Source organism: Durio zibethinus, chromosome 7 (assembly GCF_047325235.1).
Source record: "Durio zibethinus cultivar Kanyao isolate XHJ-2024 chromosome 7, ASM4732523v1, whole genome shotgun sequence".
Taxonomy (NCBI): Eukaryota; Viridiplantae; Streptophyta; class Magnoliopsida; order Malvales; family Malvaceae; genus Durio; species Durio zibethinus.
Window position 1 is genome coordinate 19121062 of NC_143168.1, and position 20756 is coordinate 19141817.

The 20756-nt window shown below is 30.9% G+C and overlaps 2 pseudogenes across 2 annotated transcripts; both read right to left on the reverse strand.

The window, feature by feature from the left end:
• Positions 1–1394: 1394 nt before the first annotated feature.
• On the reverse strand, positions 1395–8049 carry LOC149518079 (large ribosomal subunit protein bL17c-like; annotated as a pseudogene). Its single transcript, XR_016343576.1, has 2 exons — positions 7555–8049; positions 1395–1985 (listed from the first exon to the last, which is right to left on the reverse strand). The product of XR_016343576.1 is annotated as a large ribosomal subunit protein bL17c-like (transcript).
• A 3799-nt stretch (positions 8050–11848) lies between these two features.
• Positions 11849–13589, reverse strand: LOC149518080 (cytochrome P450 89A2 pseudogene; annotated as a pseudogene). The gene has a single exon (XR_016343574.1). The product of XR_016343574.1 is annotated as a cytochrome P450 89A2 pseudogene (transcript).
• Between the last annotated feature and the right edge of the window lie 7167 nt (positions 13590–20756).

The following is a 20756-nucleotide window of genomic DNA, read 5'->3' on the forward strand; positions in this document are numbered from 1 at the left end:
TTGAATTAAAACGATTTGGTTAATTCCATTAAAATTTAAGTTTAAATCCTCTAATAATTAATCTCGTTGTCATGTATTTCTTATGATTTAAAAGAATTATAAGACATCATGGGTGCAAAAATTTGTAGTAAAATTATATTGACTAGTGACATATATTGATGGTGTCTCCAAATTAATGAACTTCACCTTCAGATTATCAATCAATAAAATATGATGAAATGTTTAATAAAAAATACTCTTTTCCAGTGCATACGTGGTTTGAAAAAAATTAACGATTTTATTTTACACATGATTTTTTTTAATACTAATTTATTGAATAGGTAAAGATTGAAAATTTTTTGTTAGTAAAAATAAAATATTTTATTTATAAAATTTAAATTTGTTTCTTACTTTCAATAATTTTTTATGAATTTTTTTTATAAACAATCTCTAAATCCAACGTAAATTTTCATTTAAGACCTTATGGAATAACCTCTTCTCAACTAAAATTAAAAAAAAAAAAAAAAAAACGATATTCCGGCAGTTGCTACGTAATGTATGTCATGTCATGTCGTAACACAGACCTAGATGATCCAGTCCGCCTCCAATTACGATTCACAATTACCCCTCTCAAGGAAATTCCAGGCAGACCAATATACATACATGCCTAAAGTAACAAATCCAACTAGCAAAAACGTACGTAGAAATCAGCTAAAAACCAATCCAGCTGTAAACCTGTGCTTAACTGACAAACTCTGAATGCTGCTGCTCAGAACCAAACGCTGCCAATTCGCTATCCACCTTTACATTATTCTTTTCCCAACGAAATTTATTTGTAGACAATAAACTCCATAACTGCGACAAGATTGGCGTGGGAAAGGGTGCAATTCCTCTTCAGATAGCACACAAGCACCTATAATGCACAAAAGCAACATGTCCCCAAACTTTTATCCATCAAATTGCCCGTTTCTTAGTAATGAACACATCGTACCTCCTAGCTTCTTCATCTTATTGAGTGATAAACCATGCAGGTTCAGAACCTAATGGCAATAGTTCTAAACATTATTGATGAGATTAAAGGATGAATTCAACTTCAAAAAGAGGCATAAAGTGCATTGCAGAATGTGAAAAAGCCAAAAAAGTTGCTAAAGCTAGAAGCACTTGGGTATGGTGGGATGGATGAGTGATAAAAAAATGAACATTTGAAAATAGATAATGCAGTAGTGCATATGAGGGCAGAAATAAGTTTAAGTGAATTTGGATTATTTGGTCCTTTTCAACCTGACATGTGAAATATGATAAGGATACCATTAAAGATATGGAGGAAGGTAAATTATAGTATAGTTGTAGCAATTAGAAAGGACAAGGCACTCCATTCATTACAATTTACCTATGTGCCTCTACTTGGAATAGGATTCATTCAATAAATATTAAACCGGTATGAAATTTAGCTAGAACATCATCTAGCATCAAAGTACAAACATAATCGAAGGTAAACACTTGAACAAATAAGAGAAAGCTTGTTCAGCTGCACTAATTTATATCAAACAGGCAACTGTGCATACAATCATGCAATATGCCTTAACAATGGAAAGTACCTATACAAGTTCAACGTAGGCCATTGGTGCGTTGTCCCCTCGCCTAGGCAGTGTTCTAATAATTCGTGTATATCCACCATTTCTATCACCGTACCTATCTTGCACCTCAGCAAATAGAGCATGCACAATTTGTTTCTCATAAATGATGCCAAGAGCCTGCCTACTTTTGTGAAGAGAACCACCCTTTGCTAAGGTGATCATTTTGTCAACATACTTCCTCATAGTGCTTGCCCCAGCCCCGGTGGTTTTGATCCGACCTTCTTCTAGGAGCTGCATCGTGAGCCCTTGAAGGAGTGCACGAAGCTAGTCAGGAGGCCTGTTGAGTTTAGGAACTCGTCTGCCATGCCTTGGCATAGAATCGACCACCATTATCAATTATGGTGAAATTGTGCTCAAAGCTGGTGAGGTCTGCCGGTTAGTGAGATTAGTAATATAATAATTAGAGTTAAAGATTATAAAAGTATCTGTTTTGCATAACTTTGAAAGAAAAAATTATACAAAAAAAAAAAAAAAAGCAGAGTTACTAGAGTATAGAAATGATTAAGACAACTGATCTCAAATAAAACACTCAAGAAATAATGTAAAATTTTCAATAGAAATTCTCCAATCTCAATTCTCAGTAATTAATTCCTAATACCAAATTTTCAATTATCAAAAGATAACACTTAAAAGTCTCAATAATCCAAATTTCAGTAATTCATAGTAAATTAATTAAGAGAAAGCTCCATAATTCCTACTCCTAAAACTACCGGAAACTAAATCAATAAAAGTAATTACAAGCAAAAACCAAATCCTTGATATAAATGCAAAATACCAAGCTTATGGGATCCATTATGGTGATATAGTGGAGGCTGATTTAGCTCATAATGATGAAGACATGAACCAACACTCAATTACACCAATTATTGGTCTTATAACTCGTTCTAGAGCTAAAAAGCATTCGGCTCTTAATCTTTTACTTGGACAGATTTCAACTCATATACAATTATTGTATGGCGGCGAGCCTAGGATGGTCACCTTCATTACTTGTGAAGGTGTTTGAGCACATATGGGCTGTTTCATTATATTTGGGTTTATTGCTTGAATTTGGGCTTCACATATTGGGTCATGCGTATCATGGGCCTCACTTATGGCTTTTACACGTAATAAGGCTCACATATGGGCTGTTGCATGTAGGAGATAGATGATTTGAAGATTTGCGGCTGGAAGAATGAAAATATGAAGATTTGTGACTAATCTTGGAAGATTATTAGGTTAATTACTTGTAATCTTTTCTATTTTAGATTTAGCACGTTATCTTTCCTATTTTAGTTTTAGAGATTTTTATCTTTCACCAGATCTGGTAAAAGATCTTATTTATTAAGTATCTTAGATTTTTTTCTTTCCTAGATTTTTCTTTCATTAATCAAGAATATATCTTAGATTCTAGAGTTATAAATGTCTTAGTAATGTAATAGCCACAAATCATTATTGAGAATAATAACTAGAATTGCATTGCATTCTTCTTCAATTCTTATAAAAAAAAATCACCCTTGTTTTGTGGCAAATTACCCAGATTTTTATCACTATTCCTTTTTTCTCTTCTAAGAGTGTGTCCAATCAACCCATTGTTTGATTGATTGTGGTGTGCCAAATTAACAGTTAATTAAGCTTCGATTTATCTTTTTTATTTTTTCTTTTCTTGTTTAGACCAATCCTTATACTAGCCACAACTCAGCTTCTGAGTTTGAGGCGCATCATATTAGTATCAGAGCATAAGTTTTTGTGGTTTGTGAGTCGAATCTTTATAGATTTGATGTTGATTGGAGATATGGCCAAAAGAGGAGTATCGAAGGGGATGTCTTGGAGCAAGCACAAGTACTAGGATTCCAGAGAAGGCAAGACAAGTACTATAAATCCAGCGAAGGCAAGAAGAAATGATGGAACAATTTGCCCGTTTGACTCAAGCTCGTGAAAGATTGGAAGTGAAACAACCCGCAAGACAACGAGGGCCTCAAGTACAAAAAGAGGCTACCCATGATCACGACAAAGATGATGATGAGTCGGTATAGATTGCGGCATGGATGAATACCACGGCCAAAGGAGGAAGCAACCTCAGGAAAACAATCACAACTTTTAAGGGTACTAGTTTAGCTAAGGAGTACTTGAAGTCGATGCAAAGGGTAGAAAAAGTGTTCGAGTGCCATGATTATTCTGAAGCTACCCTTGAGTTTACAAATTATGCTAATCTATAGTAGGAGAACATCAAGACGTAAAAGAGGCCTGATGGAGAGGATAAAGTTCAAAGTTGACGTGAGATGAAGAGATTAGTGCAGAAATGGTTTGCTCCAAAATATTACCCCCAAGCACTCTACATCAAGCTTCAAAGTCTTTGACAAAGGGTTATGTGCGCGGAAGATTATGTCAAGGAATTTGAGATGATGTTGATGAGGTGCTAGTTGCATGAGCCTCAAGAGCAGACCATCGCAAGATTCTTAGGAGAGCTGAATAGGGAGATTATGCATACTGTGGAGTTGTAGCCTTATGTATTTTTGGAAAATGTGATTAAGCTTGTCGTAAAAGTTGAATGGCAGCTTAAAAGGAGACAAGGCAGATCTAGTGTTTCAAAGTCGATTGGGAGCAAGGGGAATGGATCTACGTCTATACTTCCATGGGCTATTTCTAAGGAGACTCTAAAGAAGCAAAAGAAAGAAAGTTCGAGCAAGCCACCGGTTGAAGTAATGAAAAGGAAAGACAAGGTGGTTGAGCCTACACCTCCAAGGAGAGCTTGATATACCAAGTTTTTCGAGTATCTCAGTTTGGGGCATATAGTAGTTAAATGTCCAAACAAGAGGGTTATGATTGTTTGAAAAGCACAAATACTATTGAAAGTGAGGATGAGGCAAATTTTGAAGAAGAAGAAAAAGATGGGTTAGAAGAGGATGCCATAGAACATCCAAATGAAGGTGAATACTTGTCATTAGGTGAGCCTTGAATTTACAAGCTAAGGTTAGTGATGAGCAGTGGAAAAACATCATTCACACTAGGTCCACTGTCAATAAAAAATTTTGTGGTGTGATTATTGATGGGGTGAGTTGTACAAATATGGCATCCACTACTTTGGTGGAGAACCTAAATTTAGCCATAATCAAGCATTCTTATCCATACAAACTGCATTGGTTGAATGAGTCAGGGGAGATCAAAGTTATCAAGCAAGTGATGATGCTGTTTTTGATTGAGAAGACCTACAAAGATGAAGTGCCATGTGATGTTGTACCAATGAGCGTGGGACATCTTTTGCTAGGACGACCATGGTAGTTTGATAGGTGTACTATACATGATGTTTTCAAAAATACCTATTCTTGCACAAAGGATGGGAAATAAATTGTGTTAGCATTAAGGGTGTAATCGAGTCGAGTCGATACAATGAGAAGTTTGAGTTCGACTTCTAACTCGCGGCTTAATATTCGATTCGAACTCGATCGAGTTTCATTTTCTTAACTCGAGCTCGATTTGTGATCAAAATCGAGCTACTTGAGCTTGCTCGATTAATATATAAAAATAAATTCGATTTATATACTCGATAAAAGTTTGATTATTTGTGCTCGAGTACGAATTTGAGATATTTTATTAATTAAAATAATAAAAATATATTTAAATATAAAAGTTCGATTAGACTCGCGAGCTACTCGAACTAAGTATAAGAATACTCAAATTTCGTTCGACATGAGTCGAGTTCGAGCTCGACTCGATAATAATCAAACCGAATTTAAATTTTATTCGAATCAAACTTGAGTAACTTACGAATACTAATGTATCATTTACACCCTTAGTTAACACCACTCAGCTCACAACAAGTGCAAAAAGACCAATTATTGATGGAAAAGGGAAAGAAAGAAAGCTTGCTTGTAAAAAAGAAAGAAGTGCAGAGGGCCTTGTCAAATTCTGATTTGGTGTTAATGTTGCTTGTCAAAGAAGTGACTCAAAGGGAGGATCATCCACTACCACCACAAGTTAAGAAGTTATTAGGGGAGTTTGCAGAGGTCTTTCTAGATGAGTTGCCAATGGGATAACCACCAATTAAGGGGATTGAGTATCAAATTGATTTTATTCCAAGGGCTGCTTTGCCAAATAGACTTGCTTATAGATGCAATCCCAAGGAAGCCAAAGAACTACAAAGGTAAGTGAATGAGATGTTAGATAGGGGCATTGTGGGAGCCCATAAGTCCTTATTTCGTACCTGCTTTGTTGGTTCCTAAGAAGGATAGGACTATACAGATGTATGTTGATAGCCGTGCAATCAACAAGATCACTATCAAGTACTGTTATCCACTTCCAAGGCTAGATGACATACTTGACGAGCTACATGGGTCAAGGTTGTTTTCCAAGGTGGATTTGAAGAGCAGGTATCATCAAATTCACACGAAGGAGGGAGATGAATGGAAGAGAGCTTTCAAGATCAAGCATGGATTGTATAAGTGGATGGTGATGCCATTCGGTTTATCAAAAGCACCAAGCACATTCATGACACTAATGAAATATGTCTTGCGTAAATTCATTGGTAAGTTTGTTGTGATGCATTTTAATGACATTTTGATGTATAGCAGAAACTTAGAAGAGCATGTGCAGTATCTTAAAGAAGTATTTGAAGTCTTATGACAAGAGAGAATGTTTAGAAACTTGAAAAAGTGCCACTTTTGTCAAGACTTAGTTATCTTTCTTGGTTAGGTGATGTTCCAGCATGGGATTGAAGTTAATAAAGAAAAGGTGAAAGCAATCTAAGAATGGCCACTTCTAACCAATGTTTTGGAAGTAAGAAGTTTTCATGGTTTCACTTCATTCTACAGGAGATTTGTGAAGAATTTCAGCACCATCTTAGCTCCATTGACTGAGTTAATAAAGAAGGGAGTTGTACTCTAATGGGGCGAAGAAGCACAAGGGAACTTTGAGCTTATCAAGGAGAAACTATGGTTTGCTCCGATATTAACCCTTTTTGAGTTTTCCAAGACCTTTGAGATTGAATGCGATGCCTTGGGGGTGGGAATTGGAGCTATATTAATGTAAGAAAAGAGCCCAATTGCTTACTTTAGTGAGAAGCTTAGTGGGGCTAGCTTAAATTTTTCTATCTATGATAAGGAGTTTTATGCTTTAATTCGTGCTTTGGAGACATAGCAGCACTACTTATTGCTAAAGGAGTTTGTGATTAATATTGATCATGAATCCTTGAAGCACTTGAATTAGAATAAGCTGAATAGAAGACTTACCAAATAGGTTCCCTATGTCATAAAGTACAAGAAGGAAAATCTCAACATTGTGGCAGATACACTTTCAAGGAGGTATGCCTTGATTTCTTGGTTGAATGCTAAATTGATGGGATTTGAGTTACTTAAAGGTCAATATTTAGACGATCCATACTTTGCTTAAACTTATCAATTAATTAAAATTTTGGTTTTTTTTTTTCTTTTTTTGTTTAAACCAACCCTTATACAAACACAACTCAGCTTCTGTGTTTGGGCATCACAAGCACAACCCAGAAAACACCTTACATACTAGAAATAACAAAAAAAACCAGTCCTTGTTCAGCTTGTCTTTGTTCTGCATCCAGAAATGAAATAAAAATAAATAAATAAACCAGTCTTCCTCTCAAACCATTTAGCTTTTAAAGGATTAAGACAGTAATAAAACAGTTCAGCATATTCTTGGCACTTGGTTTCTAACTTATCATGATAGAGAGTCAGCTGACAACAACTTGAATGATAACATTACACAAGTATAAAAACTTAAGCCCAGTAATTGATGCCAAATGAACAAAAATGTAACATTAATTCTGGCATAATTGTTCTTTATAAAAGTACAAAAAAAATGTATTTCATTCACCACACAAAAATAAAAGGTGGGGGCTACAATTTGTTATCTCTAATATTCAGAAAGAAAATTGAAGTGATTATAAGAAAAGGGTATGAAAAAGAAACAGGCAGGAGAGAAGTAATAGCATTACCAGAGAAGCCGAGGGAATGGAGAGGGTTAACAGTAGAGAGAGCAGTGAAAGAACGAACAAGCTGAGGGCATTTGGTAGGAGGACGAAGACGACATGGTAACTTAATGGAAGAAGCTGTGGAAGTGAGTGGCGGCAGAGTTTACTTTAAAGATACCACACTCCATCTACTACTCCCACAATCTGTGACCGTTGACATAGCCACCATTTTCAACTCTGGGTTTAATGGATGACCCTGGAAATTGGTGAAAATGGGAATGGATAAGGAATTGTTGTAGAAGAAACTGAATAATTGAAGAAAAAACTGTGAGAGAATTGAGGGCTTTACTTGAAACTTGAAAGATGAATTGGATAGAGATTCAGAGAATGAGGCTAGTCTTCAAACAGACACTTAGTCAATTCTCTGCTTTGCCCTTTGGGCTGAAACAAACGAAACAAATCCAAACTATCTTTAATGGGCCGTTGTATCTGCGTTTGCTATGAGCATGGGCCTCCAACGTAAGTAAATAACATATATTAACAACTTTTTGACCAAGTGATTGAAGAAGAGGCCATTAGCACTTTGGTCGAGTTACTGGCTCCCATTATTTTGGGCTACGAATAATGTTGGAATTCAAAAAGGTCAAAATAAAATAATAATAATAATTTTATTTGGATAAATTTTATATTTTTATTATACTCAAATAAATTTTTTATTTTTAATTTGTATTAAAATAAATTTTTAAATTTTAATTTATATCAAAACAAATTAAAAAAATTTTAATTTGTACTTAAATAAATTTTTATTATAAATTAATTTTTTGTTTGTAATAAAAATTTATTTAAATACAAATTAAATTTTTATTGAAAATAAAAATTTATTTGAATACAAATTCAAAAATAAAATTTTATTTAAACACAATAAAAAATAAAATTTATTTAAAATATAAAATTATTAAAACACTTTTTTAATATTTTAATCCATTCAAAATTCTGAAGTCCATGGCGTGCTCCGATGCCACTGAGATAAGCTCTCATTGGTATTACCCTCTCGTACTAATCAAGATATAAAAGATTTTGTTCTACTTCTCCAATCCATCCAATTTTTTGCACAAGATTTTCCCCTTCATCTTGACCAAAATTCAATGCAAAATCAAGCGAAAGCTTCCAAACCAAATGGGCATTGCCAGGGAAGCGGTGTCCTTCGAAATATCAACCGACAACGCCAAGACTACACATGAAAATTTTGCCCAATCACAAAAAACAAAATAAAATTTGCACCAATTAGTGTCTGCATTTCACTTACATAGACAAACAAAACAGCTAGATTACGTCTGGATTATAAAAGAACAGAATTTAAATACCATAACTAAGGCGCAAAGTAACAGATTATGCAGTTTTATTGTCTGAACTGCAAAATGCTTTCCAGGCCTTGTAACAACAGGATAATTCTAAAAACATTTGTCATCTTTTTTGCTCTTAATTTCTGCCAATGAAATTAGGTTCCAAAGCTGCTACAACCAAAGACAAGCAAACTTGAATTTAGATGGCATGTATATTCCAAAAACCTTAAAAAATGGAAGGCCACGATAAACGCTGTCACTTCTTAACAAAAAATTGGATTGGTAATTAATATAATAGTGCCTATTTATTTCATATTAAACAACTATAAAATAGAAAATATTATAATATTATAATTTATGTTAACATATCAAACATAAAATATATCTTTTAATTTTTACCAAACCTTTATATGAATTTTATTAAAATTTTGAATTATATTGTTTTTATGTTTTTTTAAAGTCAAATTATGATAGTGGTTCCTGTATTCTAACGAAATTTGAAATTTAAATCTTATATTATAATTTATGAAAATATAATTTTCATAGTATTTCGATTGATAATTTTAATCCCATTATTAATCTCGTCAAATTTTTACCATTAAAAATACTAATATGGCATTTGATTAATGACATAGGCAATATAATTGTTGACGTTATATCGACTTTATTGATATGATATTGATTTATAACATTGATTTTGTTGATATAATAATATAGATGAATAAAATCAGTTGGTAAATTATGTAAATAATTTTTATATTTACATGAAATTTAAATTTTAATCTCTTTGATATAATTTATAAAAATATCATCCATGTACAGGTTTAATTTAATAATATTGATTCAATTATTAATCCGGTCAATTACTATTCGTTAATTTTACTTACGTAACTTTTGTCTTTTTATACAACCATCTCACAATTAAAAAGTCATAAAAAATTCAAAAATTTTTGAAAAATTAGAAAAATAAAAACTAAAAAAAAATATGATTTTTAGGCTTTTTGAATGTTTTAAAAACATTGAATTAAAATTTTTTTAATATTTTAAATTTTTTAAGAAGAATAAGGTTTTAATTTAAAAAATTCAAATTTATTAATTATTTAGAATTTTTCTTCATTTTTAAAAATATTAAATTTCAATATTAATTTTTTAAAAAATCTGATTTTATTAAAATAATTCAAAATTATTATTTTTTAAAAAAATAAAATATTGGTAAATATTTTAAAAATTATAAAAATTTAAAAAATATATTTTTTTAAAAAATGAAATCAGATTTTTCATAAAAATTCAAGAAATATTATTTTTATAAGAAATTAAAATATTGGGAAAAAATAAAATTAATATTTTTAGAATAAAAAAGTTGTTAAAAAATTCAAGAAATATGACTTTTTAAAAAAAATTAAAATATTTGAACAAAATTAAATTTAATGTTTTAAAATTTTGGGAAAAACTGAAAAATCATATATTTTTTAAAATTTTGAAATTTATAATTTTTTAGATTCTTTAAAAATTTTTAAGATATTTTTAATTTTTAGATGATTTTTTAAAAATTAATGATAAAGTTAGCAAAGTTAATAGAATAATTGATCATATTAATATTTAGATTAATATTGTTAAATTCAATTTATATAAGGACAAGATTCTTATAAATTGTATTAAAGAAACTAAAATTTAAATTTTTTATGAATACAAGGATCATTTATACAATTTGACAATCGATTTCATTTATTCATATCGTCATACTAGCAAAGTTATCATCACATTAACAAAGTTAATATCACATCAATAAAGTCAATACTTACATCATTAAATCAACTATTATTTCAATATTTTAACGATAAAAATTTGATAAAATTAATTATTAAAATAAAAATATCAAATTAAAATAATATAAAAATTATATTTTTATAAATTATAATGGAGAGATTAACTTTTAAATTTTATTAAAATATAAAGCCATTACAATAATTGACCTTCTATATTTTTATATTGTGTTTACAATTGTGATATGAACTACTCATCCTGACCAGAAAATGCATACATAGGAAGTAGTGATTCAGCTTTGTTTTTATTTATTTATTTATTGCATATCAATTAAAACAGCAATACAACAAAGTTTATAAGGTGCAGCTTCGCATGTGGGAACCGTGGATTACAAATTTACTAGGGACAAAACAGCAGCTTCACACCAAGAAGTCATGCGGAGGGTTTTATGGAAGGATTTGAATGTGTTTGACTTCCAATAAAATAACTAAAACTCTACGGTTGATTTTTTGTCGTGCTTTCCAAGATTGAACTTTCTATGCATGTTTTTTTTTGACATTTAGGAAAGCTGTTAGTAACTTTGATTCATTTCATGTTATTTCTTTTATTTGCATATTGTATTCGGATTAAGATCAAATGTTCTTAACCCACTATTTATTCAATAAAGCAAAAAATAAGTAACTGACCAAGCCAACTGGATGATAATAACTATTACTTGTCTTGGTAAATAATTTTTTGAAGCAGTGATAGGTTTTTCGGTTTTATCCATTAATCCCTTCTTAGACTGATTCAAGCAAGTAGCAAGTTTATTTACGTGAAATGTAATAAATTTATAAAAAAAATTACTTTCTTAATATATTCAAATCTTATGCAACAAAAAGAGAATATACTCTTTTCGCTATTTAAGTGATCCATTCGATGGTGTCTTATTAATTAACTTTAACTATGAAGAAAACTTCAAAGAAAACTCATTAAAATATCAGCTTTTCCAATGAAATTTGCGTGACAGTAATCCAGGGGATGCCATAAAAATTCCAGGACACCTTGCCAAAAGCAGAATACCATGTCCATATGTTTGTGAAAAGCTTAAATGGTGTGAAACCAATAAAGTTCGTTGCCAATTATTCTGGGAGAAGTAACGGTCTAGGCTGCCCCATTCATTAACTGGTATTCCTTATCAGATCAATTGATGCAGTCATGTCGAAAACTACTTACTATATAAAGTTTTCTAGATTCATGTATAGAAAGAAACATGCATACATATTAAGCACATACTTAATAGCTAAATTGACATCTGACCTCCACCTATATAATTTAATTTCTAAGTAGAAAATCAACACCTTGTCTCTTCCTTGGCGAAATGTAGGCCCTCAATGGATTCTTCATCACAACCGTGAACTCTAGCTTCTCCTCCAAGCTGATCTCATCTCCATCCATAGCCTTCCATTCAAATTTCCAAATCAAATTTGCCACAAAATACTCCAGATGAAGAAGGGCTAAGCCAAGTCCAGGACAAATTCTTCTCCCAACTCCAAAAGGCATCATCTTAATCTCCCTACTCCCTGTTATGTCAAACGCTTCACCACTACTATCATCACTTCCCAAGAACCTCTCAGGCTTAAATGCCATTGGATCCTCCCACACCTTTGGATCCCATCCCATTTCTGCCACCATGAAATTGATAGTTCCATTCTTGGGGACCAAAAATTCTCCCAGGACTGTGTCTTCTGTCACACGATGAGGCACCACAAAGTGCCCTGGTGGGTGCCTTCTTAGCCCTTCCAAAATCACTGCTTTCAAATAAGGCATCTTTGGCAAATCATCTTCTCTGACTTTTTCCTCTTCATCTCCCACAACCCCTTTAATTTCAAGCACTAATTTATCCTGAATATATGGGTATTTCACCAAATTGGCCATAATCCATTGCAAAGCGGTGGAGGTGGTATCAGTGCCACCATTAAGAAACTCAGAGGCCAAACTAACAATTTCTCCTTCATCAAGTTTCCTTTTCTCCTCTGGTAACTCCAAATCCAACAAAGTATCAACATATGCCAAAACATAATCATCACTGTCCTTGCTTAGTTTCTCCTCTTTAGCTTTCTTTCTTGCTCTTATCAAAGGAATCAGCACATCTTCTTGATTCTTACGTAGTTGGAAAAGCTGCCTCCATTGCTTACGAAGCAAAACCTTGGTCACTCTAGGCCAAATGTTAAGTACATTGAATCTTCCAAAACTTAACAGCACCCTTCGCATAACAGCTTCAATTTCTTTGATTTTCTCTTGAGAAAGCTTATCACCAAAACACATCAAAACTAGCAAACAAAAAATAGCATATTGAAAATGAGCCAAAACCTGAACCGATTCTCCAGTTTTAGCCTTTGACTCTAAATTATCAAGAAGAATTTCCAAAACCCATTTACGTGCATGAGAATAGGACTTTATACGTGAAGGATGGAGGATTTCTGAAGTCAGATTCCGCCGCAAAAGCCGCCAGGTTGGGCCATAGGGGGCAGAGTTGATGTTGTGTTGGTTACTAGTCATGATCTTATTAGTAGCAAGAGCTTCGGGGCGGTCTGAAAATAGTGAACCGCTTTGGACTAAAGCCTGGTGAGCAAGGGAACGATCGGAGACGAAGATGTTGGGACGAGGACCAATGTGTAGAGTGACCATGGGACCAAGCTTTGTATGGAGGCTGCGGAGGATTGGTTCGATTTCGAAGAAAGATTTGCGGAGCCATAAGATGTTGCCAATGATAGGGAAAGTGGAAGGGCCTGGAGGGAGATTATGGGGAAGCGTTTTGGAAGGGGAGAAGAGGTTGAGAAAGGCTTTGAGAAGAAGAGAGATGGAAATCGTGAGGAGGATGAGGAACCAAGTTTCCATTGTTTGGATAAGTGGAGATGGTGTGACAAAAGAGAAAATTGACTTTGAGTTTATAGGGCGTGCTTTGTCTTTTTCTGTGGTTGTTCACTGCTTTAAATCCTGTTTTGGATTGGTTTTCTTTTTTTTTTTAAGGATAAATATACATTTAGCCCTTTTATTATATATTTTATATCAATTTTGATAATTTTAAAAAATAAATTTTTAATTTGATACTTTAATTTTTATTTCGTTATTTATTTTGTTACTTTGAACTAACGTCATTAACTCAACAATCAACGAAAAAAAATGACATAAATATCTAATAAAATATAATTATTTATAAAAAAAAATTTAATAAATCCTACATCATCAATTATAATGTTAACATTTAAAATTTTTTCTAAAAAATTTTTTAAAAAATGAATTATTTAAAGCAATTATATAAAATTAAATAAACTAAAATATTTTAAAAAGTATAAAAACTTAAAAATTATGAATGAATAAAATTTAAAAGAAAAAACTCAAAATTTTAATAAAGAATTCAATGAAATTCAAAAATTTTTGAAAAATTAAAAAAACAAAAAAATTTTGAAAAAATTCACAAAAACTTAAAAATTCTAAAGTTTTTAAAAAATATATGAAATTTTTTAAAATTTTCTAAAAAATTTTTCAAAAAATATGAAACAATATAGAGAATAAAAAAATTAAAATATTTATGAAGAATTAAAAAGCCTAAAAATTTTGAAACAAACTGCAAAAGTTATGAAAAATTAAAAGATAAAAAACTTAACAATTTAATACAAAATCAAAGAAAATTCAAAAAATTTCTAAGAAATTCAACAAAAACATAAAAAATAAAAAATTTAATTAAAATAATAATATCTTTAGTTTTAATTATTTTTATTAAAATTTTCATTTTTATATATTTATTGAAAATTTCAAATTTTATTTTGAATTTTATAGGATTTTTATTAAATTACTAAGATTTTTTATTTTTCAAAAAAAAAATTAAATTTTTTAGAAGTTTCAGATTTTCAAAATTTTGAGATTTTTTTGAATTTTTGAAATTTTATTATTTTTGAAAAACTTTCAGATTTTTTCAAAATTTAGATTTTTTTTTTCATTTTTTAAGTTTTTGTCAATTTTTTTGAATTTTAAGAAAATTTTTTATTAAAATTGTCATTTTTTGGTTTTTATAGAATTTTTTTTATTAAATTTTTGAGATTTTTAAAATTTTTAAAAATATTTTATATATTTTATAATTTTTAAAACATATTTTGGACTTTAAAATTTTTTTTTAAGAAAGTCCTTGAATTTTTCAATACTTTTTTAATATTAATATGACAATTGATAATATAATATTGATTGAACATTTTGATATGTGTCAATATTTTATTATATTTTTATATTATAACAAAAAATTGATTAATAATATCGATACCAAAATAAAAGATAGAATGAAAGTTAAAGTACAAAATTTATAATTTTATTTTTTTAAATACCAAATTAACAAAAATATATTGCACAAAGAAAATGAGTTTTTACCTTTTATAATTTTGAAATCGTTTAATAAAGTGATGCATCTAGTATTTTTGGTAGGTTGAGGTTAATTTTTTGATTTGATACAACTAATTACAGGTTGATATTAGTTGGATTATTGCTCAATTTCTTTCTTTTCTTTTTTTTTTTTGTTGCAAACGAGCTTATTCCATGGGTTTGAATTGAATTATATTTAATTTAAATTTTTTGGATTAAGATTCATTTAGATAGTTTCAAATACGGATTTTTTTGAATTTAAATATTTTTAAATTCAAAACGTTTTGAATTTGGATAATTTCAAACTCGAATTATCTCATATACAAATTATTTTACATTCGAATTATTTTAAATTCAGTTCGGTAGAAAAACCTCCACGATATAACATATGGACAAATGCACAAACAAAGACCAAAAATGTTTCAAAGTGTTTTACCTCTCACACAGTTATATAATCATAGAAAAGAAGAAGAAGAAGACAACACGTGGTGACGTTGTTGACTTATCTTTCCTTGTCCTTGGGTGCCCCCATACCCCCCATTTCCCTCTATCTGTCAAAACAAACGGGGATTAAGAAAATGGACAGGGGATTGACAATGCCGAAGGTCAAAAAACAAAAAAAAATGGTGAGAGTGGGGGTAAGCTGCATACAATTGTGATCTTTTGCCTTTTTTAGTGACAATTTCAAGATCTTCCTGCCTAGGCCATAAAGCTTAACGATCCCTCTATATCCATTTTTCCTTCACCATCTTTTTTTCATCAGCTACGCAACCCACATCAACAAGACTTCTATGGTTGCATGATCCATGATAATCAATATTTATCTTATTATCTAGCTCCATAAAAAGGCACTTATAAAGCTATATTCTCCTTTTTTTTTTTTTCCCAATTTAATCTAGAACCAACTAAAATTAGACCAATACAATTTACTCAAACAGTTACTTTGCCCATGTAGTGATATTCAGAGCAAGAATTTTTTTAGTCAATTTATATCGTAACGGTTTTGAGACCATCAGACGTAAAAAAATTTCAAAGTCAAAATAAAATGGGAGAATCACCACCAATTTTTGTTAAGGTGTGGTTGACCACCAAAAATTTATCTTTTTTAATAAAACTATAAAAGCAAGTTTAAAGTTTATCAAAAACATAAATTTTGATCTACGAAAACTTAGGTTGGGTCCGAGAGTCGATTACGTGTGGGAAAAGATTAGCATCCCTGCAACACCCATAAACTGGTATCATTTAACTATGCGTTATTTTCAATATTGGATAAAAATGGTTTCAATTTGAATTTTAACATTAATTACTTTCATTTGAAAAAATAAAATTTTGTTAAAGCTCTTTGTTTAGGAATATTGAGAAAATCTTAAAGTTAAAGAATTATTTTAAAATTTTTCAACATTTAGGCATAATTTAAAATAACTCTTTTTGCTTAAGATTTAACACGATAATCTTTAAAATGAAATAACAATCTTTATAGAAAATAATTATTAGTGACTCTCCAACATCTAAGCAGAGTACCAAAAATTATTTCTTTCAGAATTTTATTTTTTTATTTTATTTCATAATATCACAAAAATTTTTTTTTAAAAGTATTATTCTTTTTTATTATAAAATATTTTATCATCAAATAGTAAATAAAAATTAAAGACAGGATAATACAAATAATTACTAATAATAACATGCTAACATATGTATGCCAATGAATGTTATGTAACATGAAATGCAATTTTAAAGTTGGATTCTTAAGTATAATGAGACCACCCCGACTCTTTAACATCTAGGTAGAGCTTAGGTGCGACTGTTTATATTTAAGATCCCAATTTATTGTTATACTCCTTTATTTATTAAAGTTATTATTAATACGAATTAAGAACTTGTATGAAAAATTTAATGAAATAAAGTTTCCTAAGTATCCTATCATCTAGGCAGCATTCGAGAATAAATCATTTCAAATGAGATTCTCACACGTATCCTTAGGATTTTCAGAATGTTTTGGGTAGGAGCTTGTGTAGAGGTTTTAAGATTAGGGTTTCAAGATTTTAAAGATTTGGATTTTAGGGTTTTAGTTTGAGTTTTGAGGGTTTTAAGGTTTGATTTTAAGGTTAATAGGGTCTTAAGGCTTGAATTTTAGGGGATGGAAGGTTTATGATTTTGATTTTAGAGTTTGGAGATTTTAGGGTTTTGGACTTTAAGTGTTTGGATTTAAGAGATTTTAGATTTTAGGGGTTTTAGAAACCTAGGGTTTGAAATTTAAGAATTAGTGTTTAAGGTTTCATTTTTTTTTAAGAAAATGTGAACATCTCTAAAAATTCTCAACATCTAGGCGGATTTTCAGAACAAGTTTGATTTTAGTAATTTTTGAAAATTAATTAAAAAATTCTTATATATATATATTTTTTTTATGAAAATTTATTAACAATAATTTTTCAACATCTAGGCGAAATTATTTTTAGGATTATATTTTTATTCCCTCAAACATCTATGCAGAGAAAATAATAAAAAATATATTATTATTATTACCTTTTTTTGAGCATTTTTAATATATGTTTTTAATTATTATCTTACTTTTTTTCATTTTTATTATTATTAAAACAATTAAAAATTTATCTTAACAAATTTAAGAACTTATCATGCATAAATATATAAAAAAATACTTAAAATAAAAAAAATAATAATATATAAAAAAAATAGAAAATTCAAAAAAAATTTTTTTATCTGAACCGAACCGGTCAACGGTTTGATCAATGACGGTTCAGTTGGATCGAAAAGGGGTCGATTCGACGTGCGGTTCGATTAAACCAGCCGATGAGCGGTTCTAGTGGCCAAGCAGTTCAGACCGGTTCGATCGGTTCACTGGTGATTCATACAAACCAGCTGGATGGTGGCTAAAGCGGGTTGACAGGTCAATTTACGTGGATCTCGGGTCGGGTTCGATCCACGCGCGGATCCTCTTATGCTTGAAACGTCATCGTTTTGGTCTTATGCTCAAAACAACATTGTTTTGCTTCTATGTCTTTTATAAAAGTCAATTTTTTTTCAGTTCATTCTTTTCTGTTTAAAAAAAAAAAAGAGAGAGAACTTTGGGGGAGAGCTCCGAGGCTCTCGTCATTCGATCGTCGGACCGCCACGCTGGCCGTCGCTGGAGGTGGTCGACGGTGATAAAAAAAAAAACTTTTTTTGACCAAAAGGTTTCGTTCAACTTCTTGAGCTCAGATCTGGTACACTTTTCATCGAAAATGACCTCGATTCTCGTAGATCGAGTTTTAAAGTTTCTGACCTCCTTTTTTTTTTCTTAAAGACTCAAACTAATAATCTTTCTTTTTTGTTGCACGTATCTCCTTGGCGCTAGGTTCCTCGCCGATTTAGTGAGGACTGTGGTTTCTGTTTTTATGTTTTTTTCTTGTTGATTTTTTTGGCTTTCTGTTTGGCGTTGGGGAGTTTGTTTACGTTTTTTTAGCTTCTGTCTAAGTGGTTTTTTTTTGTTCCAGGGAGAAAAATTAAAAGGAAGAGCTGGGGGGTTTTAAAAATGGGGATTTGGGTGGCTGTAGGTAGGCTAGGGTAGGTTGTAAAGGTGGTTGGACAGGGGTTGGTCGGGGGTTAAAAGGTCTGATGGGATGAGGTAGGGTGGCTGTCGAGCAGAGGGCTGGATAGGGGCAGCGACGCCATTGTACCAACCTTTTGTTTTTTATCCTTCTTTTCCCTTTGTTTGTTTGTTTTTTTGTTTGTTTTAATTAATATTTTAATAATTTTGATTCTTAATTCTTAATTTTTTTAATTTTTAATTAAATTAATATTATTATCAAAATTATTATTAATAATAAAAAAAATTGAAAATAAAATAAAATAAAAAAAGGTAGGCCCGGATAAAATCTGTGCTACAGCTATCCCTCTTTGCACATTACCGAGAATCAAGAATAAGGCAAAGACAAAGACAACGATTTTGTCCGGAAGTAAATCGTAGATTTTCTTTTTTAAGGTCAGGTCAAGTGATAATGGCATCATGAGTTGAAAAATAAAGAATCGATTAAAGCAACACCGAGAGTCGAATAATAAAGAAAGTGATCAGGACAACACCGCGAGTCAAGAAATAACAAGATCATGATTGAACTTCGATTAAGTCACAAGTCAAAAAAAATAAGGAGACCGAGATTAAACCATGAGTTAAAGAAATACTAAGGATCAAAATTAAGTCACGAATCAGAGAATAAAGAGATTGAGATTAAACCGCGAATCAAAGAATAAAGAGATCGGGATTAAACAGCGAATCAAAAAATGATGTTAACTTAGATCGAATCACAAGTCAAAAAATAAAGAGGCCGGGATTAAACCACAAGTCAAAGGATAACAACAATCAAGATTAAACTACGATTTGGACTTAACGAGATTGAGATTGAATCACGAATCAAAAAATAAAGAGACCAGGATCAAATCGCGAGTCAAAAAATAATGTTAACTCGGATTGGATCACAAATCAGAAAATAACAATCGAGATTAACTACGATTTTGAATTAAAGAGATCGGGATTGAATCACGATTCAAAAAATAAAGAGACTGTGATTAAATCGTGAGTCAGAAAATGATGTTAACTTGGATTGAATCATAAGTCAGAAAACAAAAATCAAGATTAAACTGCGATTTTGAATTAAAGAGATCGGGATTGAACTACGAGTCAGAGAATAAAGAGATCGAGATTAAATCACGAATCGAAGAATAAAGACAATCGAGATTAAACTGTAACTTTGAATTAAAAAGATCAGGACTAAACCGAGAGTCGAAATAATGTCAACTTAGATTGAATCATAAGTCAAACAATAAAGAGACCGGGATTAAATCATGAGTCAAAGGATAACAACAATTAAGACTAAACCGTGACTTTGAAATAAAGAGGTCAAGATTGAACTGCGAGTTGAAGTAACATCAACTTGGATTGAATCACAAGTTAGAAAATAAAAACGATCGGGATTAAATCGTAAGTCAAAAAACTATAAAAATGATCAAGATTGAACAACGACGACCGGGACTAATGACGACTAGGGCTAAACTGCAAGTCAAAAAATAAAAATGATTAGGATTAAACCATGAGTCAGAGAACTATAGAAGACTGAGCTGTGAGTTGAAAAGTAAGAGATTGGATACCCTATAGATCGACAGTTTCGATTTTAAGGATTGTGCTAACGTACCATCTTCAAGGCCATCATCTTTGGTTCAAGAAAGAAAAATATTGATTCTTCTTAATGTCTCATAAATAACATTTCTATGTAACTTATTAAAAGGTATGTAATGCTTGCAATGATTGTGATGAATGAAAAGATAAAAATGCTGTCAACGAATTATATCATGCTTTTTCATCCAAGTTAATTCAACTTTTGGTTCAATTCTTTCAAACTTTAAAAACCACTTCCAGTAATCTCATCCTTTTAAAACTTTCAATTTTCGATCAGCATCTCTATCTTATGACGGACCCATTTGGCTTTTAATCGCCTTAAAATCTCTCTTTTTTTTATTCTTTATCCCTTTTCTCTTCTTTGTCTTCAGTAATCAATCAATTTCATTTCATTCTTTTTGCCCCTGTATTACTATTTTTATCATCTTCATATTGCATTCTCTTTTCGAGTGAAGCGTTGGTCTATTATGAACTTCATCAATCAATATCTTAATTTTAAATAATAAATACAATGATTTTAAGTTTAAAATTGGATGTGAAACACAATCAGTAATGGG